This window comes from Miniopterus natalensis, chromosome 2 (assembly GCF_054644295.1).
Source record: "Miniopterus natalensis isolate mMinNat1 chromosome 2, mMinNat1.hap1, whole genome shotgun sequence".
NCBI lineage: Eukaryota > Metazoa > Chordata > Mammalia > Chiroptera > Miniopteridae > Miniopterus > Miniopterus natalensis.
The window spans coordinates 163,152,215-163,173,793 of NC_142082.1; the positions used below are offsets into that span (position 1 = coordinate 163,152,215).

Consider the following 21,579-nt stretch of genomic DNA (forward strand, 5'->3'; position numbering starts at 1 on the left):
CTAAAGAGTGAGGTGTTCCAGCCCCACACCATGCTCCCCAGCCTAGGGCTCCAGTACCAGGAGAGAAGTCCCCATAACTTCTCTTTTTTTCAAATAGCAATATTCGTGCCTGGGATAAACTTCATTGGCTATGATATTGCCAGTGCTCAAAGTTAGTCCCCATAGCTTCTGGCTTTGAAAAACAGTGGGGATTGTAGCTGAGGGGTTGTGGCTGAGTGAGACAAGGCTTGCTGGAGACTCAGGCATTCTTCTTAAAGGGCCAATGCACAGATGTATTTGCTCATGGACTTGCTCATTCTGAGCTCCAGTGGTGGGGCAGCAGCTCAAAAAGTAACAGGGAAATACTGAGAGAAATAGAATTGTCTGGATTCAGAGCAAGGGCAGGAGGGGGAGCTTTCTCTCAGAAGTGCTGGCAGAAGTCATTGTTCCATGTTGAGCCCTCTCCCCCCTCCCCCAGCATGCAGGCATAGGCAGGCTCCATATCTGAAGTGTCATCAACATGGCCAACACTGTTCACCCAGTCTTAGTAATAACATGAGACCCCTTCCCCATTGAACTTGCAGGCCCACCCAAACTGCTTCCAGTAGTTTTTACATTAAAAAGCCTGTCTAGACTCATGCTGCGGACCTTTTTAATCTCTCTCAAAGGTTCACAAACCACAAACAAGCAGCATCTGGCCTGAGCATGCCCTATACCTCTTGCTAAGCAGCCCCAAGCCTGGCTCTAGTGGCAGCACCCTCAATTTACAGCTTAGCCACTCCCAGGCAACTCTAAGCCCAGCACAAGCAGCAACCATCTGCAGATCACTTTGTAGCTCATACCAAGTAGCCCTGGGCCAGGCAAAGGAGACAGCTGACCTTGGGCTGCACCAAAACCCCTCCCAAAAGTCCCCAGAACCAGCACATGGAGAGGTCAGCTTCAGACCATAGCAGAGCACGAGCCAACTACCTCCACAAATGACACACCCAAAAAGCAGCCATGGCAGGCACCAGAGTCCCACTAAAGTGAATCAAACTCCATAGGGTCAGCCCATGCACACGAAGCTCCTCCGCTGTATTCATGGCCAGTCTTCATATCCAGTCAGCCTGAGGGTCAGTCCCGCTCATTTATGTGCCAACAACCGTCAAGGCTCAACTGCAACAGAAGATACACACAACCCACACAAGGGACACACCTGGAGCCCCCAGCTTGGTGACTAGGAGGGCTGTGGGAAAACTGAACCCACAAGACACCTACTACATAAGGACATTCTACCAAGATCAAGAGGCATAGCAGCTCTACCTAATACATAGAAACAAACACAGCAAGGCAGTCAAAATGAGGAGACAAAGAAACATGTCCCAAATGAAAAAGCAGAACAAAACTCTAGAAAAAGAACTTAACAAAATGGAGACAAGCAATATACCAGATGCAGAGTTTAAAACACTGGTTATAAGAATGTTCAATGAACTTATGGGAAGATAGATGATCCAACAGAAGAGATACAAAATATAAAGTTGCGAGGATGTGGAGAAAGGGGAACCCTAATACACTGCTAGTGAGAATGCAGACTGGTGCAACCACTATGGAAAACAGTATGGAGGTTCCTCAAAAAATTAAAAATGGAGCTGCCTTTTGAGCCAGTGATCCCACTTATAGGAATATATCCTAAGAATCCTGAAACACTAATCAGAAAGAATATATGCACCCCTATGTTCATAGCAGCACAGTTTACAATAGCTAAGATCTGGAAACAGACCAAGTGCCCATCAGTAGATGAGTGGATAAAAAAGCTATGGAACATATACACCATGGAATACTACGCAGCCGTAAAGAAGAAAGATCTTGTACCCTTTGAGACAGTATGGATGGACCTGGAGAATATTATGCTAAGTGAAATAAGCCAGGCAGAGAAAGACAAACATCACATGATCTCCTTATACGTGGAATCTAAAGAACTTAATAAACTGATGAACAGAATAGATTCAATGACATGGAAGCATAGGTCAGACTGACAAATGTCAGAGGGATGGAGGAGGGCAGATGGGTGGAGGGGGAGAGATTAACCAAAGAATTTATATGCACATATGCACAACCCAAGGACACAGAAATAGTGGGGAGAGGGACTGGGGAGGGGGATGAGACAGGGTGGAATGGGTAATTGGGAAGAAAAAGGGACATTTGTAATATTTTAAACAAAAATAAAAATATATTTTAAAAATAAACTTAAAAAAAATTTTTTAAATGGAGATAGAAAACATAAAAAGGAACCAGTCAGATATGAAGAATACAACTGAAATGAAGTTACATTAAAGGGAATCAACAGTAAATTAAATGAAGCAGAGGATCGAATCAGAGATTGGAAGACAAGGTAGCAGAAAACAGCCAATCAGAACAGGGAAAAAAATCCAAAAAATAAGGATAGTGTAAGGGGCTTCTGGGCCAATATCAAGTGTACCAACGTTCACATCATAGGTATGCCAGAAAGAAAAGAGAGAGCAAAAGAAATTGAAAACCTGCTTGAAGAAATAATGATGGAAAACTTCCCCAACCTGACAAAGGAAAGAGACATACAAATCCAGGAAGTGTACAGAGTCTCAAACAAGATAAACCCAAAGAGGTCCACACCAAGTCACATCATAATTAGAATGCCAAAGGTTAGACAAATAGAGAATATTAAAAGCAGCAAGAGAAAAACAATTACCCACAAGGAAACTCCTATAAGACTGTCAGCTGATTTCTCAACAGAAACTTTGCAAGCCAGAAGGGATTGGCACACAATATTTAAAGTGATAAAAAGCAAAGGTCTACAACCAAGATTACTCTACCCAGCAAAGCTATCATGTAGAATATAAGGACAGCCCGGCTGGGCGTGGCTCAGCGGTTGAGAGTCGACCTAGGATCCAGGCAATCGGGGTTCAATTCCCGGTCAGGGCACATGCCCACGTTGTGGGCTAGATCCCCAGTTGGAGGCATGCAAGAGGCAGCTGATCAATGACACTCTCATCATTGATGTTTCTATCTCTCTCCTTTCCTCTCTCTGAAATCAATAAAGATATATTTTTAAAAAAAGATCTAGAATCCAAGGACAGATAAAGAGTATCCCAGATAAGAAAAAGCTAAAGGAGTTCATTATCACCAAACCAGTATTACAAGAAATGTTAAAGGGACTTCTTTAAGAAGAAGGGAGAAAAAGATCAAAACTATAAATAATAAAATGGCAAAAACTACATACCTAAAAATAATTACTTTAAATGTAAATGGATAAATGCTCCTATCAAGACATAAGGTGTCTAAATGGAAAAGAAAATATATGCTGTCTATAAGAGACCCAGTGCAAATCGAAACACACATACACACACACAAACACACAAAGACTGAATGTAAAGAAATAAAAAAAGATATTTCTTGCAAATGGGGGTGGAGATCTGAAGTAGCAATACTTATGTATGCAGCAGATACCCATTGGTTGGAGGAATTTCCTAACATAGAGACTTTCTAGTTCTTTTACACATGTTAAGCAATGTTCTTGCTTAACTTCTGTGTATTGAGCTGTAGAATATAGAATAATTAGATAGGATATAAAATATTCAGAATAAAATTGCAAAGTTCAAATTTCCAAAGTAACAAAATAGCCTCAATAAAAGAGCTATGTCAAAAGGGCATCTAAGCATCTTGTACCTAATTTTTGTATTTCAAATCTTATCCAATCTGTATTGATAAAATGACTTTTGGAAAATTAATTCCAGAGATCAATCTCCCTAGTTTCCTTTTGTAGAATTATAGTATTTTCCATACAAATTTGAAAATTGACAATACTGCTTTTGTATGGGACACTGTGGTGAATGAAAGAGGCTGCTCACGGTCTGGGGAGAACAAAAGTATCTGGGGTTCCAGCTGCCCCAGACCTCAGCTGACTGCACTAATAGCTGAGAAGTTCAGTGTCTCTGCATGCCTATAACCTATAAATGGCACATCAATGAACCTTTGCACATCATTGTACCTTGGTACATCAGTTAGGATGTTCTAGTCTACAAGACCCAAATTAATATATTTTCTAATAAAGGAAGACCTGTATTTAAAGTTTGTAGAGGTAGAAAGGAACAAACTAGAGAAAAATAACAAGGTTTTCAGGATGTTGAGGAGGAATATATATATAATCAGCAAGGAAGTAGTTTTAGAAAGGGGAAGGAATGAAAGAAACTAATATACTATATGCTAGGTCCTATATTGGGTGCTTTTAAAGATTGTAATCAGTAATACATAGTAGTTATTATCCCTAATTTAAAATAAAGTGCATTCCATTTCCAAGGTACAACAAGAGTGATAATTTGAATGTCTTTATGACTGTAAGGTTGAATTACAGACATTAAGCACAGAGCCAGTCAGTCCATAATATGTTGTAATGAAAGTTAGACCAGCAGAGCCCAAAGTTGTGAGATAAGAAACAAAAAATTCACTAGTGGCACCTTAAGTGTAATTGCAAAATGAGGCCCTCCCATTTCCAGCCCTTGATTTTGAGACTTATGAATCCTAGTTTTGTCACTGATTCAGAGCATATACTGCAAAGTGGAGGACATATCTCAGCCCCACAAAGAGTTTTACCCAGTTGGCGTCATAACTGAGCATGTAAAAGGCCATTCTTGGCTTCCAGTTTCAGCTCAGAGATACAAAGAGCTGGAAAGAGTGTCACCCTTACAACAAGAAAAATAAGCTGGACAAATTAATGGCTCTTCTTGAACCCATAAGCGAACTGCAGTTACAGAGAAAACAGCCCACCTGAAATCTGGAGAGAGACAGAGAAAAAACAAGATCTGACCACTTCCTTTTTTTTTTAATCCTCATCCGAGGATATTTTTTCCATTGCTTTTCAGTGAGAGTGGGGGTGTGGGAAGAGAGAGAGGGAGAGCCAGGGATCAGGGCTGCAACCAAGGTGCCCTTGGCTGGAATTGAACCCAGGACCCTTCAGTCTGTGGGCTGACGTTCTAACCACTGAGCAAAACCGGCTAGGGCCTGACCACTTCTTTACACTGGGTACGTGCTTCCAGATGTCATATAAGCCAGTAAGAAGATGAAGCTAGAATTTTTCTTTACCAGATTGCTAAAGGCTAGATACAAGCTAAAATAAGAGTGACTCACCTAAGGGACACAGACATGTAGGGGATTGCATATTCTTGTAGGCTTTTCCTCCAGAAATCCAACCAGGCTCTCACAAGGAAGAGTGGGAAGAATCCTGAGAAAGATTCCATTTTAGTGCTGGTTGAGTGAGGGGAACAGCAGCCCCTGCTGAAACCCATCTCTCCTATCTCCTCTATGGAACAAAAGCCTTAATTTGCAGTAGAAAAAGCAACAAAAATTGTAGGACAAAAACAATGCTCTGCCCCTAGAGGAGGCGTAGGAAGATATGGTAGGCCTAGTACAACATCTCTGAGACTGAAACACTTAGGAAGTCCAGACCTCAAGACCTAAGTTTATAGTGCCCGCTTAAAGCTATGACTTAATCTGAAGATGATACAATGCCCCTCTCTCTTACCCACCACCTCATGTTAAAATGATTTGATTTTTAAAATAATAGTAGAATATGGCTGGAAGATCTATAAGAGACATATTCTCCCTGGGAAGCAGTGCAAAGTAAGAGCCATATGATCAAAATAAAAAATACAGTAATAGAGATGAAAAACGCCTTAGATAGGCTCATCAGTAGACTCAACGCAGGTAAGCAAAAAATAAAAAATCTTGAAGATAGGTCAATAAAAATTACCAAACTAAAATGCAAATAGGAAAAAATCAACAAATGGGGGGGAAAAAGAATAGAATATCCAAAAGATGTGAGACAATATCAAATGGTCTGATATATGCATAATTAGAGCCCAGTCAGACTGGCTCAGGTGGTTGAGCATCATCCTGTGCACCAAAAGGTTGCCAGTTTGATCCCGGGTTAGGGCACATACCTGGGTTGCAGGTTCAATCCCCAGGGGCAGCATGCATGGAATGGAAGGCAACCAATCAATGTTCCTCTTTTACATCAATGTCTCCCCCCCCCCCCCCATCTCTCTCAGCATGTCCTCAGGTGAGAATTTATTTATTTATTTTTGTTGTTGGTAATCCTCACCTGAAGATATTTTTCCATTGATTTTTAGAGAGAGTGGAAGGGAGGTAGAGAGAAAGAGAGAAACATCAATGTGCACATCAATTGGTTGTCTCCCACAAGCACCCCAACTGGGGCCAGGGATCAAACCCTCAACCCAGGCACATGCCCTTGACTGGGAACCAAACCCTTGACACAGAGGTACACAGGCTGATGCTGTAACCAGTGAGCCACAACAGCCAGGGTATTGAATGTTTTTAAAAAAATTGAAAAACTCCAGAAGGAGAAGAAAGAACAAGGTAGGATATTTGGGTAAATAATGGCCATTTTTTAAAAAAATTAATGACAAACAGTAAGTCACAGATTCAAGAAACTTAGCAAACACCAAGCAGAATAAATATCAAAACCATACACCTTAGGTATATCATATTAACATATCTGCAAACCAAATATCTGCAAACAAAAATATTGAAGGCATCCATAGAAAAAGATACATTACCTATAGAGAGACAAGGCTTAGAATTATAACATATGTCTCATAAAAAACTGTGCAAGCTATAAGACAATAAAGTGATATCTTTCAAATGCTGAAAAGAAGAAAAACCAACCCATAATTCTATACCCAGCAAAATTATCCTTAAAAATGAAGAAGAAATAAAAATGTCCTCAGACAAATCAAAATTGAGATAATTTATTGCCAGTAGAACTACTCTACAAGAAATGTTAAAGTTCTTCAGGGAGAAAGAATATTATATAGGTCAGAATCGTGGATCACATAAAGAAATAAAGATTATCAGAAATGTAATAAAGGAAGGTAAAATAAAATATTTCTAAGTGCTCTACAACTTAGTGTTTAAATCAAAACGCCATTCTGCCATTTCATTAAGATAGTTATTTTAGGTGATGGCAACATAGTAAGACTAGTCAATTCTGTAAGATGAACATATCACCACACTTCATTTGCTGTAAACTTAGTTCCTTGGTTGGAAGCAATATTATTTGAAATATTATGATTAAGGTAAATACATGAGTTGTGGTGGTTTGGGCAGAAACATTTCAGGAGTTCTGCTTCTAGGTAAGATGTAGTCAGTCTCACAATGTCTAGTCTCACAGCCCTGCTGGAGGAATGGGTGCATTATACACACAGGGTAGAACTCCAAATCTCACCCTTAAGATGTTTGAAACATGAGGTGAACTCAAACAAAATAAATTTGCAATTCAAACCCAACAGAGCACAATGCCTAATTGGATCAAAGCAGTGTCTCTCATTGAAGCCTCCTGATGGTAAAAAAGTTATTCACTTTCTAGGGCAAAATAATATTTAAGTTACCATTACTTTTTGAATGTACAATATTCAACATGGGATAAAAAATACAGACATACAAATATGCAAAAAAATGTGACTTGTAATCAAGAGAAAATATGTCCATTATAAGCAGATCCACAGAATAACCCAGGTATTGGAATTGGGAGACAAGACCTTTTAAATTACTATTATGACTGTGTCAAGGAAAACAGAGAAAAAGATATATGAAAAGGTCAAAATTTACATAATAAAAATAAATCTCTAAAAAAAGCAAATGTACATTTTAGAACTGAGTTACAATAATTGAAATTAAAAATTTATTACATCAGCTAAACAGCAAACTAAACAGGATAAAAAGATCAGTGAACTTGAAGAAAAGTCAATATGTAGTATCCAAACTGAAGCACAGGAAAAAGAAGAGGAAAAAAAGAGACAAGCGGAAAAAGGAGAAGAAGAAAGGAATTGAGAGAATTTTGGAAAAGTCTTTATCATTGACCTCTTTAAATATTTCTTCTGCCACACGCTCTTTCTCCTCTTCTTCTGGAGCACCATTTAGATGCTTATTAGATGTTTTCATTGTGCCAACATTTTTCTTAGGCGCTTCCCTGTATTTTTCATTCTTTTTTTTTTTTCTGTGCTTCACAAAGAATTTTTTTATTTTCAGGTCACTAATAATTTTTTTGTGCTAATCTGCTGTTGGGCTCCTCTACTGAGTTGTTATGGTCAGTTATTGTATTTTAGAGTGTGTGATTAGAAAAATTTTTCATTTATCTTTATTGTTGAAGGTATTACAAATGTCTCTCTTTTCCCAAATTGATCCCCTCCACCCTATACTGCACCGCTCCAGGCCTTCACCACACTATTGTCTGTGTCCATGGGTTATGCATATGTGCATATAAATTCTTAGGTTAATCTCTCCCCATCCACCAACGCACCCATGCCTTCCCTCTGAGATTTGTCAATCTGTTCCAAGCTCATATATCTCTGGATCTATTTTGTTCATTGGTTTATTTTGTTTATTACACTCCGCATATAAGTAAGATCATGTGATACTTGACTTTCTCTAATTTGCTTATTTTGCTTAGCATAATACTTCCCAGGTTACACCATGCTGTCTCAGAGGATAAGGGATCCTTCCTTTTTATAGCTGCATAATATTCCATGGTGTAAATGTCTGAGAAGATGCTTGACATGATTTCAATCTTCTTGTATTTGTACAGACTTGTTTTGTGCCCTGACAGGTGGTTTATCTTTGAGAATGTTTGATGTGCACTTGAGAAACATGTATATGCTGCAGCTTTGGGGTGAAATGTTCTGTAAATGTCAATTAAATCCATCTGACCTAGTGTGTCATTTAGAGTCACTGTTTCCTTGTTGATTTTTTTTTTTATCTGGAAGACCTATCCAGTAAAGTCAGTGGGGTGTTAAAGTCCCCCACTATGACTGTATTGCTGTCGATCTCTCCCTTAAAGTTCTCTAGAAGTTTTTTTCAGCCTGTGTGAATCTTTTGTTCTGAGGTGGGTCTCTTATAGACAGCATATATTTGGGTCATGTTTTCTAATCCATTCAGCTACCTATGTCGTTTGATTGGAGCATTTAATCCATTTATATTTAAGGTTATTATTGATAGGTTCTTTTCTATTGTCATTTTATTTCTTTATGCCTATGTTTCTCTTTCTCTCTATTTCAGGCTCTTATTACAGCAGTCCCTTTAACATTTCTTGCAATGCTGTTTCATGGTAATAAACTCCTTTAGCCTTTTTTTTTTTTTGGTCTGGGAAGCTCTTTATTTCACCATCTGTTTTGAATAATAGCCTTGCTGGATAGAGTAGCCTTGGTTTCAGATCTTTGCTTTTCATTACCTTGAATACTTCATGCCATTCCCTTCTGGCCTGTAGAGTTTCTGATGAGAAATCAACTGACAGCATTATGGGAGCTTCTTTGTAGGTAACAGATTGCTTTTCTCTAACTGCCTTTAAGATTCTTTGTCTTGAATTTTTGGCATTTTACTTATGATGTGTCTGTGCGTGGACCTCTTTGAATTCTTCTTGCTTGGGACTCTCTGTGCCTCTTGGACTTGTGTGACTTTTTCCTTCACCAAGTTAGCGAAGTTTTCTGCCATTATTTTTTCAAACAGGTTCTCTAATCCTTACTTACTTTCTACATCTTCTGGCACTCCTATGATGTGAATATTGTTACATTTCTTGCAATGCTGTCCCACAGCTCCCTTAAACTGTCCTCATTTTTTAATTGTTTTTCCTTTTTGGTTCTCTGAATGAGTGATTTTTTTTCTACCCTGTCTTCTAATTCACTGATCCGACCCTCAGCTTCCCCTAATCTGCTGTTTAATCCTTCCAATGTTTTTTTTTTAATTTCTCCTATGTCATTCTCAATCTCCTTCATAGTTTCCATAGTTTTCTCATGTTGTTGAGCATCCTTACAATCAGTATGCTGAACTCTGTATCTAATAGATTGCTTATCTCCATTTCATTTAGCTCTTCTTCTGGAGACTTCTCTTGTTCTCTCATTTGGGGCTTGTTTTTTTGTCTCCCCATTTTGGCTGTTTGTTTGGATTTGTTTCTGTGCATTAGGTACATTTGATAGGACTCCCAGTCTTTTGGATTGTCTCTGGTGCAGGCCAATGTCAGATGATGTTTGTGACTGGCCTTTTGTGCCCTATTCGAAGCTGTCCACACTCCACAGCTTTTGGCTCCTCTGCTGGGGCTGGGTGTGTTTGGAAAGGACCAAGATGCCCACCAAGGTCTGCTTTTCCAAGGCCTGGGTCCAGAAGCAAATCAGGCAAAGATTTAAAGCACCCAGAGGCTGATTGTTATTCAGTCTCTTAATGAGCCTCAGGCTGTAGAAACTCCACAGGGTGGAGCCACAGCTGAGATCTCCCTCTGGAACTTCAGCTGCTCCCTGTGGGATCCCAGCCAGCCCTCTTGAAACTCTGCATTTCTTCCCAGTCTCTATGCTGTCTCCACTGTACATCCTTGGTTATGAGCTTGCTCTCCAGCTAGTCTTCAGTTTATTATTTAGGATGGTTTTCTATATTTTAATTGTAATTCCAGTTAGGTCCTGGGAGAGTGTCAGTGTAGCTTCCACTCAATCTCCTGCCATCTTGGAATCTCTGTGATTAGAAATTTCATTTGATTCCTTTATATAGAGTCCAGTTTTATGTTTAAATTCTCTATTTCATTGGTTTTTGTCCATCTCTACCTTGATTTTGTTGAACATATTATTTTAAAGGCTTTGTGTGCTGTGCTCAATGTCTGAGTCAGCTGTGGAACTATTTCTGTCCTCTATTTTGTCTTCACTTATCTATCTTATGGTCTTGTCTCTTAGCATACCGAGTAATTTTTGATTGTATGCTAGATATTAGCTATAGAAGTTGTAAATCTCCAGATGATGTTTCCTCCAAGGTTTACACTTCCTTTTTTAAAAATTTATTTTTATTTAAGTATAGTTGGTATTCAATTTTATATTGGTTATATTCATTTCAGGTGTACAATATAGTGATATTTATACCTTAAAATGTGACCACCCCAATAATTCTAGTAATCATCTGTCACCATCTTGTAAACATCACAAAATCATTGACTGTATTCCCCTTCCCTTTTCATCTATCCCCCTACCCCTCCCTTCTTGTAACTATCCTTTTGATCTCTGTTTCTATGAGTATATTTAGTTTGTTTGTTTTTTTGTTTTATTTTTAGATTTCATGTATAAGTGAACCATAAGATATTTTTCTTTCTCTGCCTGGCTTATTTCACTTAGTATAATACCCTCTAAATCCATCCATGTTGTTGCAAATGGCAATAATTCATTCTTTTTTATCACTGTATAATATTCCATTGTATATATATGCCACATCTTTATCCATTCATCTATCGATGGACACCTACATTGCTTCCATATCTTTGCTATTGTGAATAATGCTGCAATGAACATAGGTGTGCATACATCTTTTCAAATTAGTATTCTCATTTTCTTTGGATAAATACCAAAAGTGGAATTGCTGGGTCATATGGTCTGTCTACTTTAGTTTTTTGAGAAATCTTCACAGTGTTTTCCATAGGGGCTGCACAAGTTTGCAGTCTCACCAACAATGCACAAGGGTACCCATTCTCCACATCTTTGCTAACACATGTTATTTGTTTACTTTTCGATAATAGTCATTCTAATTGGTGTGATATAGGATCTCATTGTGGTTTTTATTTGCATTTCTCTGATTATTAATGATATTGAGCATATTTTTATATATCTGTTGGCTATCTATATGTCTTCTTTGGAGAAATGTCTTTACAGGTCCTCTGCCCATTTTTCTATTATGTTGTTTACTTTTTTGTTGTTGAGTTGTAGGAGTTTTTAATATAGTTTGGCTGTCAACCCCTTGTTGGATATATCATTTGCAAATATATTCTCCCAGTCAGTAGGTTGCCATTTTGTTTTGTTGAAGGTTTCCTTTGCTGTGCTGAAGCTTTTTAGTTTAATGTAGTCCCATTTGTTTATTTTTTCTTTTGTTTCCCTTGCTTGATACCCTTCCCTTTTCTTTGAAGACACAATAGGTTATCATTTGATAAATGTGTTGTCATTTAGGTAAGGTTCTTTGTCTATCCTTGTTTTTATCCCTGCATCTAAGGTATACTTCTCTAGGACTTTCAGTTAAATGCCTGCCATGTTAACTTGAGCCCTCCCACAAAAAGTTCCAAATTATAATCTTTATCTCTTCAGCATCCTGAGACTGCAAAACACTCCCCTCTAATTCTTGGAAGCATTCTACTTTTTTTCTTAGCTCAAGAATGTGCAACTTAAGAATTTAGCAGATGTCTTTAAGAGGAAACTCTATCCATGGAAACATTTATCCTCCAATCCTCTCTTCTAACTAGTATCTTAACTCCTCACACCTTCAATTGCATTTCTCTAGAAAAAAACTGCCACAAAGCTTTGTTAGTTTCTCTGTTCCTCAACAGTAGCTTTCTGGATGATCCTGGAATATCAACCCTCTTGCTTTGTTTCCAGAAATAGAAAATTCCCCCAGGATAAAGCATCAGTAGAGGATCACTGATCTACAGTAATACTCTATTAGGTCCCTTGGGTGTTGCACTTTACACAATTTAAGCAGAAGAGTGATAAGATCAGATTTACATACTAATACTAATACTATTATTTTACAACCCAAATAATTACCAATGGGTGCTCAATTCATTAACTCAGTTGTTTAACTTTTTGTTCTCAGAAATGCTTCATACTTTTAAAAATTATTGGGGATCACAGACTGGATTTCTTTATGGGGGGTTATATCTCTTTATATTAATCACACTAGAAATTAAAACTGAAAAGAAAAAGAAATTAACACTGAGAAAATTTTAAAACATAAGAATAGTATGTAACCTCTGAAAAATTGCATTTCCTGGGGTCATGCACTACAGATTGAAAACTACAGCATTAGCTGAAGGGTTTTTGGGAAACCTGATGAAGAATGGATTGGACTAACAATACCTGAGCTCAAAGGAAATCTTGTTCACAAAAAAGAAAAACATTATTTCATTCATGATGCAATGAAATATGAAGTATACAGCATCATCTCTGAAACATTCTTGCCAAAGAAAATTGAACTTCAATCTAATCAAATCTCTAGATTTTAAAAGTGTATAGGAAATACAAGAAATAAAAGAACATGTTTGCAATTAGCAAAATCCATAATATGGAAAATAAACCAGCTTTTTAAAGGAATAAATGACACCATTGAAACAGTAGGGATTGCAACTCACCCTACCATTCTTTATTTTTTAATCTTTATTGTTGAGAGTATTAAAGCTGTCGTCCCTTCCCCCCCCCCACCCCCCATTGCCTTCTCCACCTGTATCCAGCCCACCCCTCCCCAGGCCTTCATCACCCTATTGTGTATGTTCATGGATAATGCATATATGCATATAAGTTCTTTGGTTAATCTCTTCCAACCCCCCACCCCCCTTCCCTCTGAGATTCGTCAGTCTGTTTCATGTTTCCATGCCTCTGGTTCTATTTTATTCATCAGTTTATTTTGTTCATTCGATTCCTCGTTTGTTTGTCTTGATTTTTAGATTCAATTGTTGATAGATATGTATTTATTGCCATTTCATTGTTCATAGTTTTTATCTTTTTTGATTCTTCTTCTTAAAGAAGATCCTTCAACATTTCATATTATACTGGTTTGGTGGTGATGGACTCCTTTAGCATTTTCTTGTCTGTGAAGCTCTTTAACAGTTCTTTGATTCTAAATGATAGCTTTGCTGGGTAGAGTAATCTTGGTTGTAGGTCCTTGCTTTACATCACTTAAATATTTCTTGCCATTCTCTTCTGGCCTGCAGAGTTTCTATTGAGAAATCAGCTGACAGTTGTATGGGTGCTCCCTGGTAGGTAACTAACTGTTTTTCTCTTGCTACTTTTAAGATTCTCTCTTTGTCTTTAACCTTTGGCATTTTAATTATGATGTTTCTTGGGTTCATTTTGTTTGGAACTCTCTGTGCTTCCTGGGCTTGTAAGTCTATTTCTTTCACCAGGGAAGGAAAGTTTTCTGTCATTATTTTTTCAAATAGGTTTTCTATTTCTTGCTCCCTTTCTTCTCCTTCTGATTCCCCCATGATGCAAATGTTGGTACACTTGAAGTTGTTCCAGAGGCTCCTTATGCTACTTTCATATTTTTGGATTCTTTTTTTTTTTTCTGTTCTGATTGGGTGTTTTTTGTTTCCTTGTATTCCAAATAGCAAATTTCATTCTTGGCATCCTCTACACTATTGTTGATACCCTGTAAGTCATTTTTCATTTCACTTAGTGTATCCTTCATTTCTAATTAGTCCTTTTTTATGTCATTAATGGTTTCACTAAGTTCTTTGAAGCTCTCACTAAGTTTCTTGAAATTCTCATTAAGTTTCTTGAGCATCCTTATAACCATTCTTTGAACTCTGTATCTGGAAGTTTGCTTGCTTCTATTTCATTTAGTTCTTTTCTAGAGTTTTCTTCTGTTCTTTCATTTGTGACCTGTTTCTTTGTCTCCACATTTTGGGTGCTTCCCTGTGTTTGTTTCTATGAATTAGGAAGAGTTGCTATGTCTGCTGGAATTGGTAGAGTGGCCTTGTGTAGTAGGTGTCCTGTAGGGCCTAGTGGCTCAGCCTTCTCAGGCACCTGAGCTGGACACTCCAAGTGAACCCCTGTGTGGGTTGTGTGTGCTGTCCTGTTGAAGTTGAGCCCTGATTGCTTCTGGTGTCACTAGCAGGGATTGAACCTCATCCCAAAAGGTTGTGAGGACCAGCTGCAATTACAGCAGAAGAGCAGCTGTGCAGGAGATGCCCCTATGAAGCAGGAATTACTTCAGTGGGGTTTTGGTGCTCACTGAGTTCTGTCCCTTGAGTGTGTCACTCGTAGATTTAGTAGGGTTGTAATCTGGTGTGGTCTGAAGCTGACCACTGGGTGCACTGGCTCCTGGGCCTTCTGGGAAGTGCAAAGTCTGCTACTGTCTGTGTACTGCCTGAGGCCACCTGGCACAAGCTACAGAGTGATCTGCCAATGGCTGCTACTTGTGTTGGGCTTGGACCCAAGCTGTGAACCTTGGCAAGCTGATGCTAGTGCGAGGCCTGGTTGCCACTTATCAAGAGGTATGTGGTAAGCTGAGGTCAGCTTCTGCTTGTTTGAGAAATTTTAGGAAAGTCTAAAGCCTGAGCCAGGGCAGACCATTCATATGGAAAAACCACTGCAAACAGCTTGGGTGGGGCTGCATATTGGGTCGTGCTGGGTGTCTGGGTCACTGAGGCAGGGAGAATAGTGTGGGCCAGGTTGATGGAGACTCAGATATGGTTCCTGCTTGTTGGGTCTTTGAGGGGGAGGTCTTAGCCAAGGAACAATTACCTCTACCAGCACTTTTTTCTGGGAGAAAGGAGCCTCCCAGTTCTTGCCCTGATGCTAGACAATTTAGTTCGTCGCTATATGTCACTGGATCTTTTCAAGCTGCTGCCCCAGCACTGGAGCTCAGAGGAAATGAATCTGAGTAAGTCTGTGCATGGGTCCTTAAAGAGAAACTGGCTGGGAATCTTAGCAGCTCTCTGTCTCCCTTAGTCTCAATCCCCGCTGAATTTACAGGCTGAAACTACAGGGACTTCTTTTTCCCAGCACTAGAACTCTGGCCTGAGGGATCTGGTGTGGGCCTGGGACCCCTTACTCCTCATGGGTACCACTGCAACCCAGATATCCCTCCCAATTAAAAAATGCTACACCTGGGTGTCAGACCAGCCTGTTCCATTCTTCTGCCTCTTCTATAAGTCTCAATGTGGCTTCTTTAATTCTCTAGTTGTAGGGCTTCCATTCAGCCAGATTTCAGGCTGTTCTGAATGATGGTTGTTTGTGGTTTAGTTGCAGTTTTGATGTGGGTGTGGGAGGAGGTGAATACTGTGTTTTCCTATGCTGCCATCTTGATCCTTCTCCCATCCCCACCATTCTTTTGACATTGTTTCTGTAAATGCTGACTCTGACTAATATATAGCTTGTAGATAAAGCATGCTTGTATAAGAATCCTATGAACTAACCTTATAAGATGCAGACTCTGACATTCAGTCATCCCAGTTTCGGGAGATTTGCTGACCTTCAACCATAGAACCAGGATGATGAATACCACGGTGATGCACACCAAACCATCACTTGAGCATTTCTAGATCCTAATTGGAATGGATTGTGCTGGCCTGCACCTAGGGAAATCAACCTTCTCCCTTTGATTTCTTTGTTCTGCTTTCACTCTCCTTCCTTATAAAAACCTCTGCCTGCACTGAGATGTTGAGATGGGCTTTGTGACAAGAGTCTCCCATCTCCTCAAGTTACTGGCATTTGAATAGACCACTTTCCTTTTGGACCAGCACCTGTCTCATGAGTTTGGTTTTTGTGGCAGCAGGCAGCCAAACTTGGGTTCTGGTTATACCAGCTACCTTTTCAAAGTCAGGGTGGTAGGGCAGCTCTCTCTAGGGAGCACAAGCACCTTATCCCCCCTTTCCCTTCCCAGGGCACTTTCCTTTCTGCTCTCTCCTAACCACCAAGGAAGAGCCTTTGTTTTGCCTCTGTAATTTGTTCCCTGAGCCCATTTCTTCTATAGCTCACTTCTACCTCTGTGACTTTCTAAATAAACTCTTTTGTATTAAAAAAAAAAAAAAAAAGTCAGCCCTAGATGGTTTGGCTCAAAGGTTAGAGTGTATGCCTGTGGACTGAAGGGTCCTGGGTTTGATTCCAGCCAAGAGCACATACATTGGTTGCAGGCAACCAATCGATGTGTCTCTCACATCTATGTTTCTCTCTCTCTCTTTCTTTCTCTCCCCCTTCCACTCTGTAAAGCAATGGAAAAACTATCTTCAGGTGAGGATTAAAAAAAAAGTCAGGATGGTAGGTAGTGAGTGAGAGAGAAGAATGTTTCTGTTTCTTCCTATGTTGACAGTCCCTATCCCTTTGCCTCTTTAGCAGGACTATTCTACTCAGCCTCTGTAAAAGAAAACTTCCCACAGAGCTGCACTAGCACAACCAACCTGTGCTTTTGCAGTCTGACTCTACCCATTACCATACCAGTTTCTGTGTTCTTTTACCATTGGACTTGGATGGGTATCAATCTCCTTAGACATAATTAATGCAACCAGAGGCAAGCTGGTGTATCCATGTCTTAGGCATCTATCCCCGAAAGCTGAGCTGCATGGAAATACCAGAAACCCACTTAATTTACAGGAAAGATGCCTCACTTTGTTTCTGTTAGAGGCTTAGGACTATGGGAGGCTTAAGCTAAAGTTTCTTTGATTGTACTTTGGCTCTGTATTTTTGTGGTTTAAAAAATTTTTTATTTATTGATTTGAGACAAAGTGAGAGGGGGGTAGAAACATTGATTTGTTGTTCCACTCGTTTATGCATTTATTGGTTGATTCTTGTGTGTACCCTGACCGGGAATGGAACCCGCCACCTTGGCATTTCAGGATGATGCTCTAACCACCTGAGCTACCTGGCCAGGGACTGCCCTTACTTTTGAAGGCTGTAATTTATAACTACTGTATCAGAAGAAACATTTCAACCAAGTGTCTTGTTGTAAATGAACAGCCGCAAACATCATCTAATGACTTTATTTCTTATTCTTTTCATCAAATTATAACTTAATAATTTGACATTTTATGTTTGTTTTAGAGTCAAAAGTCACATGTTACGGGTAGCCAAAATAATTCCAAAGGAGCTACATTGGAGTAGTTGGAGAGAAATGCATTTGAACTACTGTGATATAAACTATAATAAACAGAAATTTCATGGACTTGCAAAAAAAAAAAAAAAAAAAAGGAAATAATATAGACAGTGCTTATAGCCTAATTTTTAAAGCCTTGACTAACATTATTAGCATGTATTGGTTTGGTAAATGAAAAACTTTATGCATTTACTTATTTCCATAAAGCTTTTTTAAGTGTCTTGATATGATGAAAAAAGATGCAAACTTTTTTTTCAATTTAATGAATATATATTTTGCTTTTTCTTATAAGAAAATTATTTTTAAGTATCTTTAACTACCCTTTTTTTCTGGTACTTAACTAGATATGTAAATATTGGGTATATTAGCAAAATAACCCTTCAATCACTATACCTTATATCAGTTATCTAGAGAGAAGGAAAGTAGAATGAAATCATTAATACTATGACCACCTTCAGACTTAGAGTTTAAAATAAAAAGATTATGCATGAGATTTTAAAACAGTTCAGCTGTATGAAATATAAAAAAATGGTGTGCCTGTGGGTATTTATTTTATTTCATAAACCATGTCTGTATAAAATATGTCACTGTTTAAAAAGATGAATAAGTCTATCATTAGATACACTTAGAACTGAGGTGCTAGAATACTTAAGGAAAAAGGCTTTGAGAACAAAAAGGTGAAGAAAGATCTAAAAAGGTTCATAAAAGGAATTGGGGTTAAAATGTTAGGTTTCAAGGTACTGGAATGAAGTTCTATGGGGCTAATGCAAAGGATTGTTTTAAAAGTGATTTCTCTGTAAATGTTGATATACTTTTTGTTTAAATTACTTCATATTTATATTTCACTTCAATTAGTACTTGTACATGGAGGTGTAGGAGGCATTTGTTCTGAGTAGAGTCTCAATTTCCATGAGTAATGGTTGATCCAATCTCAACCTTGGTCCACCAGGTAACAACAGCTACATTTATGGAACACTAATTTAGCTGAACACAGACAGCCACAGGGAAGAGTAGAGTGCAAAATACCCATACCTCACAAGTTCTATTTATCTCTGTTTAGCCCAGACTCTACAATGAAAGTGCTTAATGTGCAGTTTCCCCCAGGGTCTGTGCAAACAAAGGAACACAATAAAATGAGCCAAAGTTTCTGGCATAAGTACATTGTGTGCAAAATCTGCAATAGCTTCTTCACTTGGAAATTCTGAAAACAATGGACCTGGTCCAGTAGCTCAGTTGGTTAGAGCATCATCCTGATAAGCCAAGGTTGCAGGTTCAATATTCAGTCAATGCACATACAAGAAGCAACCAAGGAACGCATAAATAAGTGTAAAAACAAATCAATGTTTCTCTCTCTCACCCCCATTCCTCTCTCTAAAATCAATAAAACATTTAAAAAAATGTTTTTTAAGTAACTTATCCGTCCCATTGCATAAGTATAAAATAATATCCTACCTTTGGAGTATAGAGGGTGAGGCAAAAGTGGGTTTGCAGTTGTTCATATGGAATAATTAATAAATAATAGTACAAGAATAAACTCTATGTTTCAGGTACTCACAACTGTAGACCTACTTTTGACCCACCCTGTATTAATGAATATAATTATACAGGCTGTAAAGTTAAAGGACCTCCAATTTGGTTCATTTATAGAGAATAAAAAAGCTTACAACCTATAAATAAACACAAGAATTCCAGGGGAAAACTGCTGAATACTCAATGTTCTAGCCTTTTAAGAAGAAATGAATCTCATAAAAACACCTAACTCAGATGCATTTTTATATAAGAATCCAAGATCACAGGACTATGGTGAATTCTTGGATAAATGGGGCTAGTTTGGAGTTTTAGTTTTAAAAGAACTAGTATATATCTTTTAATTTAATCAGTGGGAAATATAAGTATTTAAGATTATGAAATATGTAAAATTATGTATTCAACTAAATTGAATTATAATTCCGACACAGCTTTTCATATCAAGAGTAATTGTGTTCCATAGCATGTCAACTTAAACAAAATCTCTAAGCTCCTTAGTTATCTTTATCTATTTTATTTTATTTTTTTCCTTTTGTATATGGCTTATTTTTTTTAAATTTATCTTTATTGTTGAAAATATTACAGATGTCTCTTTTTTCTCCCATTGATCCCCTCCACCCTGCATCCACCCCACCCCCAGGCCTTCTCCATACCAATGTCTGTGTCCATGGTTATGCTTATAAACATGTAAGTTCTTTGATTAATCTCTCCCCACCACTCCCCACCCCCACCTTCCCTCTGAGATCCCTCAGTCTGTTCCATGCTTCTATGTCTCTGGATCTATTTTGTTCATCATTTTATTTTGTTTATTACATTCTACATATGAGTGAGATCATGTGATACTTGTCTCTCTCTGACTGGCTTATTTCACTAAGCATAATACTCTCCAGCTCCCTCCATGCTGTCCCAAAAGATAAGTGATCCTTCTTTTTTACAGCTGCATAGTATTCCATGGTGTAAATGTACCACTGCTTTTTTATCCACTCATCTACTGATGTGCACTTGAGAAAAATGTATATTCTGAAGCTTTGGGGTGAAATATTCTGTAAATGTCAATTAAATCCATCTGATCTAGTGTGTCATTTAGGGTCACTGTTTCCTTGTTGATTTTTTGTCTGGAAGATCTATTCAGTGAAGTCAGTGCGTGTTCAAGTCCCCTAGTATGACTGTCCTCTAGAAGTTTTTCTATAAATTTAGGTGTTCCTATATTGGGTGCATATATGTTTATAAGGGTTATATCCTCTTGTTGGATTGATCCCTTTAGTATTATGTAGTGACCTTTCTTGTCCTCGTTATGCTCTTCATTTTGAAGTCTATTTTGTCCTATATGAGTATTGCTACCCCAGGTTTTTTTTCATTTCCATTCTCATGGAAATTTCTTTTTCCAATCCCTTCACTCTCATCCTGTGTGAGCCTTTTGTTTTGAGGTGGGTAACCTTATAGACAGCATATATTTGGGTCACATTTTCTTATCCATTCAACCACCCTATGTCTCTTTATTAAAGCATTTAATCCACTTGCATTTGATTATTAATGATAGATACTTATCTATTGCCATTTTAATTCTTTATACCTATGTTGTTTTCTCTCTCTCTATTTCTGCTAATTACAGCAGTTCTTTTAACATTTCCTGCAATGTTGGTTTGGCGGTGATAAACTCCTTTAGTCTTTTTTGTCTGGGGAGCTCCTTATTTCACCATCTTGAATGATAGTCTTGCTGGATAGGGTAGTCTTGGTTTCAGATCCTTGTTTTGCATTACCTTGAATAATTCCTGCCATTCCCTTCTGGCCTGTAGAGTTTCTGATAAGTCAGCTGACAGCCTTATGGGAGCTCCTTTGTAGGTAACAGATTGTTTTCTCTAGCTGCCTTTAAGATTCTGTCTTTGTCTTGAATTCTTGGCATTTTAATTATGATGTGCCTGGGTGTAGGCCTCTTTGGGTACTTCTTGCTTGGGACTCTCTATGCCTACTGAACTTGTGTCACGTTTTCCTTGACCAGGTTAGGGAAGTTTTCTGCCATTATTTCTTCAAACAAATTCTCTATCCCTTCCTTATTTTCTTCCCCTTCTAGCACTCCTATAATGTGAATATTGTTACATTTCATGTTGTCCCACAGCTCCATTAAATTGTCCTCCTGTTTTTTGTTTTTTCTTTTTAGTTCTCTGATTGAGTGATTTTTTTCTACCATGTCTTCTAATTCACTGATCTGATCCTCAGCTTCCTCTAGACTGCTGTTTATTACTTCCAATGTATTCTTTATTTCTGCTATGTCATTCTTAATTTCCTTCATAGTTTTCATATCTTTTTTCATGCTGTTGAGCATTCTTACAGTTTCTGAACTCTGTATCTGATAGGTTGCTTAGGTTCATTTCATTTGGCTCTTTTTCTGGAGACTTCTCTTTCATTTGGGACTTGTTTTTTGTCTCCTCATTTTGGCTGCCTGTT

General features: G+C 38.2%; 2 pseudogenes; one reads left to right on the forward strand and one right to left on the reverse strand.

Annotated features, from left to right (window-relative positions):
- Nucleotides 1-81: 81 nt before the first annotated feature.
- On the reverse strand, nt 82-154 carry LOC148093899 (U4 spliceosomal RNA; annotated as a pseudogene).
- A 16,645-nt stretch (nt 155-16,799) lies between these two features.
- LOC107525361 (phosphatidylinositol N-acetylglucosaminyltransferase subunit Y-like) lies at nt 16,800-17,014 on the forward strand (annotated as a pseudogene).
- The last annotated feature ends 4,565 nt before the right edge of the window (nt 17,015-21,579 follow it).